We start from the raw sequence: 10,942 nt of genomic DNA, 5'->3' as shown, positions 1-10,942 counted from the left end.
CCGGGACTGGTACCGCCGGTACCGACTGCTTCTTCCCCGAACCGGCCTTCCCGAAACGGGAAGAAAGTGGAGGAGGGGGCAGGGGTTGGTTGTGAATTTATTTACCCCTCGCCGGTGGAGGTTCCCGGGGCTGGCGGTTTCCTCTCGGGGCTCGGGCGCTGCTGTGTCTCTCCTGCGGCCAGAGCCCCCAGCCGCACTGGGGCGATTCTGGCGGTACCGTCGGTGCCCCTGCGGCCCGGCCCGGATTCGCGAGCCGCCCTGTTCCATCTCCATCCTGAAGAAACTGCTCCTGTCGCCTCTCCTATAGCGAAAGAGGAATTAAGAGTTAAATCTGAGGGATTATGAGTTAAAGTCGGTGCCCCTGCGGCCCGGCCCGGATTCGCGAGCCGCCCTGTTCCATCTCCATCCTGAAGAAACTGCTCCTGTCGGCTCTCCTATAGCGAAAGAGGAATTAAGAGTTAAATCTGAGGGATTATGAGTTAAATTTGATCTACTACAGTCTCGCTTAGGTCAATCGGTATTCCATTTTCCTCGTTTTTCAGTTACTTCTGTCCCCTGAAATCCTATTTTCCTTTCAAACTGTGGCCATGAGCCCTGCACATGGCTATTGTGAGTCTAGGGGGGCTGTACTTCTGTAGCCCAGGAGCTTTTTTTGGCTGGTGTTTGGGTGCTCCAGTCAGCAAAAGGGGGGGATGTGTACCTCCACCTGCCCTGTGCCACCTGGGAGCATCCCTGGAGGATGATGGAGCTACTCTAACTTTGTGCACATGGCTGCAGTGCAGTTCTTCATAAACTATCCTTTTTGATAACGGTCTCAGGACACTCAAGGATTTCCTGTAACATCACACATTCTGGCTAATCTGGCATTGAATCTGATTCTTCATTTTTAAAAATGGTCCCTCAATTGTTTGTATCTCTAAGCATGACGTGTGTCAACATTTTAAAAGCATCTGTCTTAAAGGACAGAGGAGGATGAACCAGACAAAAGAACTGTTTCTTTGTCAACCAGGAAATGGCTGATAAAAAGCAGCCCAGCTACGCCTGGGTCCTGGGTATTTTCACTGTTTCTGTGCTTCTTCCTCCCACCTTTGTGGTTATTATACAGCTAGAAGAGTCAATTAGATCACTTCCTGACTTCTTTTGTGTAATTCTCTCACAACATAGCAGAGCAGAATAATGAATATGTAACCACCAGACTACCACCACATTCCTCACATAATTCATTCCTTCCTAACCCATGATAAAGCTAAGGAATGCTGCCTTAAACATGAAATGGTGTCCTGACAATCCGCACTCCCAAGGACCATCTGATTTTTACTTCTACAGTGGAAACTTCAAAACAGTAATGGATACCACCACAGGAAAGGGTTCTCTTGTAGGTGCTTCTCCTGTCACAGCTTGTAGCAGCTTATTACATTTGGTACATGTAATTGCAATTAATTGTATAACACATGGCAGAATTACCCAGAAATTCTGCAGAGTTCTTGATCTACCGAAGAATCTTTCTAGGACTTATCTATGGTCATAATGTTTCCATATGCCTCATTCTTTTTCATGCTTTGATAGTTATGGGCAAGTATAAGGTTCATGAGTATCTAAGAATAACTCAGAGCACATTGTTCTATTACTCTTTGATAGGGTTGGATGAAAAAGGCTTTCTGCAACCAGAAAACCCAGTGCCAGGGTTTCTGTGCCAGGAAAACCCAGAAAAGTCTGAAATCTGAATTAGTTCTCCTGGAAAGAATCAGAATAAGTCATCCCTTATGTGTATTTTTCCGAGAAATTCTAAATTATAGACCTTCAGAAAGCCTGCTGCTGCAGTTCAGCAGTGGTGCACGTGGGCAGATTCTGTCCTGGAGCTGTTTCTATTCTGACAACATTTCTCTTGCCCACTCCTGCTTTACCTACCCCAATAGCTCCTGCCTCTCCTACTCACCTGCTCTTTCCTATCAGGAAACTTGCAAAAACCAGAATCTCTAAAGATGTCTGGGTTATTTTAGAGATGGCGTAGACACATGAGACCACAGGTAATAACTAGAACCCAGCAGAACTGAATTTCTCCCCTAACCACTGAGAGGAAATTCTCCATAGCTCAAAATACAGAGGCTTGCATCATTTTATTGGTGTAGTACAAAAATAAAGACTGGATAGACTGATCTGATATAGTCACTTGCCAGTGACTACATTACTGATTTCTGAACTCTTAATCTCTCATTGCTTCTACTCCTACAGAGCCACAAAGTTGTGGAATTCACAAAATTGTGATTGGCTACATGAACAGGTTTTCCAGAATTGCAAGTATTTCATGGTGTTATGTTTTCAAATAGTACATTATATTATTTATTCTGTATGCCTGCTTGGTGATTAAACAGCAAGGGAAACAGGTATTTAGCTCCTAAACCTTTTATCTGAACCAGTCTTCAAAACAATCAGTAAATACCAGTTTCAGATGCAGATTTAAAAGGACCCAGCAGAGGATGTGGAAGGACACTACCTCAGGAAGTCATGACAGAGCAGTTAGAGGAAGGGACTTCACTGTGCTTTAAGCATACTTGTGTGTAATTGCTAAGCCTGATTAATACACATTCAACACAGAAATGTGGATGCACAAAAAGAATGACAGAACATGTTCCCTTCAGGCTCCCCAAAATTATGCCCATTGCTGAGTCATGGCATCCTCCATCTGGTGGTTATGGGCTTCCTCACTGCTTCCTGCCATATTAGAGCAACCCAGCAAGGGGCCACGCAGGAAGACCTCTGGTTAATGCAGAATTCAGTGCTGTGCATAACCTGATGACATCCCTTCAAACTCCTTATTATTGTTGGTGTCAAAAATGCTGTCTCTATGTTTAAACAGTAAAACTTTTTATTGAGAACGTGAGAGCTATGTAAGTAAAGCAGCACGCTGGGCGGCCGGGGAGACACAGCTCCAGCAATCGGCTCTCACCTTCAATAAGGTAAAACCGGCCCTTTTATACTTTTCATTAAAAAAACCTTCCCCTCAATCTCCCATCAGTTTATCATTGGTTTTCATGCTGCGGGCTTCCCCAGCACTGGTTCCCGTTTCGCGGGCTTCGCTCTGTTGCCGAGGGGAACGGTTTCACGTTTCGCGGGCTTCGCTCTGTCACTGAGGGGAGTGGTCACGTGACGTCCCTGTTTCGCGGGCCCCCGCGGTCGGCCCGTCTGTACACCCCGAACAAACAGCCCAAGCAAACATTATTAAACTGAAAGATACGCTCAACAAAACAATAAACTACAATTTTAGACCCCTATTTTTCACAGTTGGTGTAAGAGCAGCTGCTGCCCTTCTTGAGGGCTGGACAACTCTTCAAGGCAACCCCCTGTCCTAGTTTGGGCCAGGATAAAGGTGATTTTCTGTCTTGTACTTTTGCTTTTAGCTAAGTCTCTTGTAAGTAGTTGCACTTGCTGAAATTAACAGCAAGTTTCTCAGACAGTGTCTGCTTCTAGGATTGTTAACACTTGTTTATAGTTACTGCTAGAGACTGGTATGCAGAGCCAAGGACACTGCTCAGCTCTGAGGAAAACATTTTACCCTCCAGAAGGAATAAAGAGGTCCCACCTGCAGCCCTCCTTTGGGGAGGAACAGACAAGATAGATGCCAGAACTGACCAAACAGAGTATTCCATCCCATACACGTCACACTCAGTATAAATTTGAGGCATCACGGGGGCCAGGCCAGATCTTTTCCGGATTTCTAGATTTCCAGACTTCTGGGTTTCCTGATTTCCCTGTTTCCCTTCCTTCACCCGGCATCCTGGAAGGATCCCGTCCATTCGTCTGCCTGTGGTCCTGATCCGTGCCAGCCCATATCTGTGTGTTCCTGCCTCCAGTTCCCGACTGCTGCCGACCCCAGGAGTCCAGCCTGGACTTTCCCAGGGCTGCCCTGCAGCCTCGGTGGTGACGTGAGAGTTATTGGGGGAAAAGGGGGAGGAATGTGGTTTCCATTTTCCTGTATATTTGTATATATTTAGTAATTTTTCCTATTTATCATTACTGTTCATTAAAGTTGTGTAGTTTAGTTTCCAACCCATAAGTCTCTCTCCCTTATTCTCTCTCCTTTCTTTATCAAGGAGAGAGAGATTAATAGAGAGTGTCTGTTATTCGGTTTAATCGCCGGGCCAGTGTTAAACCGTGACACCCCCATAAAGCCAGAAAACAAATAGGGTTTTGGAAGTCATCCGGCTTGTTCTCCTATTCATCTAAACCATTCCAGAAAACTTGTTTGCCTAAATTCTGCCTGGTTGCCTTTCTGTTCTACAAAGTGTCACACCTCAGCAGTGACTCCTAATGTAAAGTATTTGCATGGATTACCTTGATAGAATTTTTTCTGGACTGTCTTGTTTGATTAAAATTGAACTTGCAGTGTAGGATCTGGAACACACGATGCAGAAAGGGGACTGTGCCTATTGCAGGAGATAATCCCATGTGAAAAGCCTGCTTTTAAATGGTTCAGAAGATAAAAATCCTACCTTCTTGGAAAGACAGTTGCCAACTCATGGAGTTCTGAAGTTTTGTTTACTCTCTTGCACAAATCCCAAGTTCTCAGAATTTGTCATATGAGTGATGTATACGAATAGCTTCACAGGAGTTGACAGCTTGTTTCTAGTTTACAAATAATGAGTAGATTGTAGTTTTCTTTTTAAAATAAGAAGGTAGATCTTACTTACACCATCCTGAGTCCGAAGATTCTGCCTCTTCAGCTCAAGATTGTATTTGAACACACAGTTTTCTGAGTTCTCCTCTTAAAAACCAAAAGCGTTTTAGATACTAATGTTATGGTTTCCCCCAAAGTTTTTTTTTAGAGTGCATTTTTTTCCTGTGGAAGAAAGTATTAGGAAAAGAAATTCGGAAAAAGTAAGCAACTGCCTTACTTTTACCAAAATGTGCCTACTCTTCTGGGTGGAACCAGTTAACTGAGAAGGAAAAATGGAAGTATTGGCAAATTACATGAAAATTACTGTTTCACTGAAAAAAAAAAATGTCCCAATGTTTTGTTTTGTTTTGTGGTTTAGTTTGTCTGGGTTTGAATTGAAAAGTATGTAATCACTCTCCACAGAAACTTCTGGACTGATGAACATGCTAAATAATTTTAAGTGAAAATATGCATAATGTATATTTTCTAGAACCTGAAGAATCAGTTAGGAACTTTAGGCCACATTCTTTTTATCCATAGGTTAATGGGGGGGGGGTAGAAACAAAAAAACCCCAGAAAATAAAACAAAAAACCCAAACCAGACAAACAAACAAACAAACAAACAAAAAAAAAAAAAAAGGGAGAAAGAAGTAAAAATTAAAAAGAACCCCAAAACAAACAAAAATCCACCCCCACCAACCGTAATTCCTCAGCCTCTGCTGCCACCAAGTGGCCATCTACCATGTCTCATTATTGCTAAAATACCTATCCTGTTAGCTGTTGCACTGTATTTCTGCTGCATCATTCACCGGATTCATTATCCATAATTAAATCCAATTTATTCCTCAATTTTCAGAAGTGTCATGAGTAATTTGCACTCATTTCTTTTTCCTAGTTTCTCTAAATTAAAGTATTTTTTAATGTCAGATAGTGAGCAAGCTGCTATACAGCACAGCAAATTGGTTTGGTGGGTTTGGTTTTTATTGAGCTACTGGCACCCTCTATGAAACTGTTAATTAGAACACATATTAACATACAGTGGTTATTTCCCTAAAGAGTTCTATCTGCTATTTCTGTTCTAGGAAAAAACAGCTGAACAGAGAACAGATTATAAATACGTCACTTAATTTTCCTGCTGTGAAACAAAACTAATCCCATGGACAGCTGATAAAAAAAAGAAAAAAATTTAAAAAAAAAATCTGTATCTCGCTAAAAACATCAACATGTTGAAAAAAAGAATTTTAAGATAAAGAAGATTATCTTTCCCTAGCAGGAACATCCTGGTACCTTCTCCCTTGGTTAAGGCTTTAGGCTTTGAGTGGAAAGAAAACAACATAATTGTGAAATGACACTTGAGGTTTTAAAAATTCAAAGACAAAATAAGCAAAAATTCAAAGACAAAATAAGTGATAATTCTGTAGCAATCTAGGGCATACACATTACAATACCACGTACTATGTTTGCACATCTACACAAATTCTTGTCCTTCAGCATACCTCAAAGAATTAAAGAATGCATACTTACCTGCTATGTTTTATTTATAGATGGTTTTTAAATTAGAAGATGCATTGGAAGGAGGGATTAATTTCTTCCTGGTATTAAATTTCCTGATTGTAAAGATTGTAAAGAAAGTACTTCAAATTCTCAGACCAGTGTTAAACCTGGACATGTAATCAGAACAAGCTAGGTTATATTTTTAGATCAATAGCAAAATAAGCTGTCTACACAGATCATCAAGACGTTTAAGAATGTTCCAAATTTGTGTGAAAACAATTTGTTGTGATCAGTGTGACTAATCATGTGCTTACAGTCAAGTACAGGACTTTCTTGTATTACAAAGGTGCTCAATATGCATGGAGTAATGTCTGAAAGACAACTTAAGCACTGAATATCTATGCTTAATTTTAATAAACTGCTAAAATGGTAAAAAGCATTGCATAACTCAAGCAGAATCTAAACATTGTCTGTTTTGTCATAAGAAAGTAGTCCCACTATGTTATCTAGTTCCTAGATAAGTAGTATTTCCAGTATACTCTGATTGACTTTTTGAAATATGTATTTATCAAAAACAGCTAGAAATTAAAAAAAAAGTAAAAAAAAATCTGCTAAGATAGTCTGTATTTTTTGCATAAACATTTATGAAATATATATCATTAAAGATTATGTCTAATGCTTACAAATATTTTTCACTATATCATGCTAAAGAAAATATAAGAAATGTCCTAAATGAAAAATATTCATTGCATGCATTACTGACTCACTGAAATCAGATGGAGTCATCCTGTTGATGTAGGCAGAACAAAAGTTTACCAAATATATGTGGAAGTTACTGGGGCTTTGGGTTTTTTACATTATTATAGAGCATTTTAAAATGCTTTAGGTTTGTGTTTAAAATACCAGATGCAAATTTTTATCCACTTTGAAGGAATGAACTTTGAACTATATGAGGAATGAACTATAAAGGAATGAACTTAGCTAAATAAAACAAAAAATATTTCACTTTACACTACCATAAGGATTCCTTGGAGCCAGAAGGAAATTTAACCTAGATTGATCATCCAGTTCTATTGGACTCATGTGAAAATTTCTAAAGTTCTGTAGCAGCTTCTGATAACATTTTAAATGTAAAGATTAATTGGAAATAAGTGTCCTTGATGTATTTGCTTGCTTTCAATTTATTTAGTACTGTACTGTCTCATATTCTCAGTAGTATTCAGTGTGCTATGGATTCTCATCTCTGGTCACATAACTTTATGTGACTCTGTTGCAAAGCTCAAGCAGGGGACAAACAGAAGCAGCTACTCCTAACGTCACAATCATTGATTTTTTCATGAGCACCAAGAGTACAAACATAAACACAACCTGGCTCTTTCCTCTGAAATTTGACGAGTTTCCAACATAGAGCAGTTACATTGACTTCATTAATTCCTTACTTCATTCATATTTTAAGGAAAAGAAAGTGTATTGGAAGGATTGGGAAATCGTGGCTTGAATTTTTCAAATGTACATTTTTTTCTCCCATTCCACTGCAGATAATAAATAACAGGAACCCTGAGTACCCTCTTCCCTGCATTAATGGCAATCTTTTCAAGTGTTTTATACATGGACTTGGAGCTTTTTAAGTAATCCCAGGACAGGTCAGACTGACACAAAGATATTTTTCCCATTTTGTTAGATGAATGCTAAAGTTAAATAAATATCAAAAATATAAACAAGCAGGACCTCTGATTTAAAACTCTGATCTTAAAATTCACTTTTCCCCTCCTCAGAGCTGCTGCAGCACCTACTGAAATCAATTCCAAAATTGGGGCTACGGAGAGCTGCATACACTGCAACATCAGTAAGAACATCATAACTCCTCCCTGAGCCCCAAACAATCACAGAACCACCTTCCCTAACAAAAAAATAAAATAAAGACAATATAGCCCTAGTGTAGCCTCCTAATTAAAAATGTAAATCAAGCTGTAACTAACCAATTGCATCTGTAAATCATTACCTATTGCTTAAGCGAAATAAATAGGGAGGCAATATGGAAGGACAATGCCATGCCCTTTGCTTTCTGGCTAATCTATAATCCATTAGAGCAGGGTTGATACAATCATTTTGGGAAGCACTTAGAGAGCAGAAAGCATAGTGCAAATATCAAGTCTCACTGGGAATGTGGGACTGTCTTCCTCTGAAAACAACGTGATAAGAGTTCAAAACACTATAGTCACCACCTTGTTTTCCTCCCACACACACAATTTGCAAGCATGAAATCACTTGGCAATGTTTGTAATATGAGCAGAATGCAGCTTCTTTTATTCCTTTTTTTTCTTTAATCTCTGCAAAATGTGTTGTATGCCAGAGGATAACCTCTTAAAGACTTAAAAAAACCAAAAACCAGCAGTGGATCTGGACGATCTAATGGGGATTGTTTATAACAGAAAGAAGTTGTTAACATTATTGGTATTGACAGGATAGCAATATGCTCACACAGGAACAAAAACCCCTCACCCTTTCTCAGAACACATTATTTGTAGCAGGTTGCCTGTGTCATGTCATATATGCCTGATACTGTCAATACTCCCATGAGGAAGCAACTGAGGATAGTGGTCAAAGACCAGAAAAACGTCATCCACCTTTGAGTCTGAATCTTGTTTTGTTCACTCAGTCTCCCTTGACTGCTGATCAAGTCACTGAACTGCTGGTTTTGTGTATCTCAGATGGGTTTCTTTAACCATCAACAACCATGCCTTCCGTTTTTTGGTCAGATTTGTGTAAATGTGTACTGGACTGTGTCCAGTTCTTCAGCCCCCAACACAGAAGTACATGGAACTGTTGCAGCAAGTCCAGAGGGCCACAGAGATGATCAGAGGGCTGGAACATCTCTCCAATGGAGACAAGCTGAGAGAGTTGGGATTATTCAGCCTGCTGAAGATAAAGAGACCTTATAGAGGCCTTCCAGTACCCAAAGGGGGCTACAAGGAAGCTGGGGAGGGATGTGTTATATGGGCATAGAGGTTATGGCTTTAAACTTTCAGTTTAAAGGGGAGGGGAGATTTAAATGAGATATTACAGAGAAATTCTTTATTATGAGGGTGGTGAGACACTAGAATGGGTTGCTCAGAGAAGCTGTCGATGCCCCATCCCTAGAAGTGTTCAAGGCCAAGTTGGACAGGACTTTGAACAACCTTGTCAAGTGGAAGGTGTCCCTGCCCATGAAGGAAAGTTTGAACTGGGTGGTCTGTAGGGTCGCTTCCAATCCAAACCATTCCATGATTCCATGATATGCATTTGTAGTCTTCCAGTCCCGTGGATACAGACTGTATTTTTTCTTTAAGTTTTGAGCATCTCAGGGATCTTTCACTTTAATGGGTGCAGGCCTTGAATGCAGGAGAAGAGTGCTGCCAGCAGCAACCAATTTCCTTCTTCAGAAGCAGCAGGTTCCTAAAGTCTGAGGATCTTGCATCCTGAGTCCTCAGCTCGGGCAAATTTGTTTCTCTGAAGGTTCCTAAATTCACATTGTTGATGAAGCCTACATGTTCTCCGAACCAAGCTGTCTACTCCAGCTTCTCACCCCGGAGTGTTTCTCCATGATAAGTCCTTTTATCTCAGGTGTACAACATACATTCTCAGCAAGTCAGGACCAAAATCTGGGCATCACTGTTCTCACTGGGCATCACCTTTTCTCATGAACTGTAGAGGAAGTGCAGTGTTGATGACAATAGATTTTCCACCCATTCAGTTTCCTTTTTCTGTACCAGCTGCAGGGAAAAGAAACAAACACCAGATCCTTCCTAGCCTGTGCTTCCTATCCTGTGCCTGCTATCTTTCCAATAGCTGCAGTAGATCTGCCCTCATCTCTGGAAACCTTGGGCAGCTGACTGAATAGGAAGAATAGGTATTTTAAATTTCTTCAGAACTTTGCAGGACACTCTTATTAGTTTACTTCTCTTAGAATAATATCAATTAATTAATCTGCATGCATTTATAATTCTGACTCTAATGAAAAATTAAAATTTTACAACCTGCTTTTACTTGAGAAAAAAGAACAGGTGACAAGTAGAAGGTTTCTGCTTGTCAGACTGAATGGTAAAAAATGCTGGACATTTCCAAATCCCATATCCAAATTAGCAATGCAATCAGAAACAACCATGTGATTGCAAAGTCTTTAGATACTATAATGGGTTTTCATGATAGTTGTCAAAGCAGGACCAGAATCCACCATTGCTGCACCAAAGCAGCGTTTCATCACATTTTATGAACATGGTAGGACTTTTCTCTGCCCTATGAAAAGCTTAAGTCCCTGGCAGTATTTCTCAAAGTTAAGCCATGAAAAAGTTGGGCCCAGATGCTTTATGTCAGAGCAGCATCTCTCTACTAAGATCTGTCTCAGTAAGAAGAAGCAACTGAAATAGGCCACATCTCATTTTCTGCTCTTATTGTTCTTCTTTTGACTGCAGTTCCCAATTAAACTAGATTTTAAAATTTAGCTATAGCCAGAAAACATAGATAAAGTAAGAAGTCATCAATCAAAGTCTCTTCTCTTGCCAGGTCACAGAGCTTAGGCATTAAATAAGGCAAATGAAAGTATTTTTGTATCCCGTGGTTCTTGCACACATCTCAAATAGCAGATACTAAGCTCCCGGATCTTTGAGCTAGCAGCTGCTCTCCTAGGACTTTGCCAAGGACAGGACGCAGATACTGGGAAGCACCAGTCAGCAAACCCGTGAGAGTGTGACAGTCCACACATGAAAAGGGAGCAGGCAGGATTTCCTTTGGGAATTAAGAGTATACATCTCCTCC

Source organism: Calypte anna, chromosome 2 (assembly GCF_003957555.1).
Source record: "Calypte anna isolate BGI_N300 chromosome 2, bCalAnn1_v1.p, whole genome shotgun sequence".
NCBI classification, from domain to species: Eukaryota; Metazoa; Chordata; class Aves; order Apodiformes; family Trochilidae; genus Calypte; species Calypte anna.
This window is presented reverse-complemented; position numbering follows the sequence as displayed.